Below are 1323 nucleotides of genomic sequence, written 5' to 3'. Positions count from 1 at the left end.
CTGGTGAGAGCCAGAGCGCTGCAGGGGGTGGCACAGCCCCCAGGAGCCCAGAGCTCCCCACTCCTCGTGTCCTCCAGCTGCAGCCGTGCCCACGCACCGCAGGCATGCTACCCTGCACATCAGGCACCCAGCAGTTCCTCGTGAAGTACCCATCTGCCTGCCTCTCCCCCTGAATCCCTGTTGTCTAAATGGGTGCGGGTTGGTGCTTACATATTTCTGTCCCTGGTTTTAAATTGGAAAGGGTAGAAAAGAAATCCTTCCTGTGTGGCTTTCAAAGGCAATTAAAGCAGAGCTAGCTAAATGGCTCTAATGACAAGAGACTGCTGTAGGCTCTTTAGGTGTATCAGCTCTGTTTTATTCAGAGCAATGGTTATAACGTGCTTAATCATGCTCAATTCATATTGCATCCCTGCGTATTTCCAGCTGCTCTTTACTTTGGCAAAGGGGGAGAAAGCTCATTAATTTTCTTTCATTACACTTCATTAAGAATGGTGAAGAGCTGGAGGGCTGTTGAATGCTCTGAACATGGGCACTCTGCTCATTGTCAGCCTTGGTTCAGCTGCTGCTGCAGACCAGAGGTCTTCAAGCTCCCCACTCCTAGGCAAATTTCAGAAGCTCACAGGTAAGAACTGGGCAGGAACCCTTTATTGCCCCCCTGCCTTCCGCCTCTATCCCATCTTGTGAAAAAATAGATAAAATATTCTCAGCCCACTCTGAGATAAAGGAGTTGTTTTAAAGGCCGTTCACTTTCCTCAAGGAAAGCAGAAAAGAGGAAGTTCCCCTTTCCTCAGGCCGGCACCAGCGCCAGGCCACTAGGCTGGACAGCAGCAGGCCTGGGGGTCCCTGCTGGCTCTGAAGCAGGGAAGCGTGGGGACTGGGGCAGGATGTCTGGACTTGCACGTGCGTCCTGAACAGGGGCCTGTCAGAGCTTCTCCAGTGAACAGGGGGCTTTGGGCCTCGTGGAACATGAGTGGTGGAGGTCTCTTCTCCAGCCTTGGCCGGTAGGGCGGGCTTGAGCCCACACCCTAGAGGGGGCCTCAGCTGCGTGGCTCTTCTGAAGAGGACTGTGTCCTCTGACAAGCAATTCCACCCCAGACTGAGAAAACTCAAGAGAAAGCTTGGACAAACACCATCATTTTGACAAAGCTTTTTGTTGAGGGATGGAGGGAGGAGAGGTCAGAACAAAACCTGATGTGATGAAGAACAGTTTATAAGCAGCTTCACAACTGCCCCTGATCGTAAGTTGGTTCTTCCATCTGGTGGGAGGATGAGGAGGAGGAGAGATGTTTCACAGTTCTGGTGACTGTGAGCTGCAGCCCGTGA

Source organism: Aythya fuligula, chromosome 13, assembly GCF_009819795.1.
Source record: "Aythya fuligula isolate bAytFul2 chromosome 13, bAytFul2.pri, whole genome shotgun sequence".
Lineage (NCBI taxonomy): Eukaryota > Metazoa > Chordata > Aves > Anseriformes > Anatidae > Aythya > Aythya fuligula.
This window is presented reverse-complemented; position numbering follows the sequence as displayed.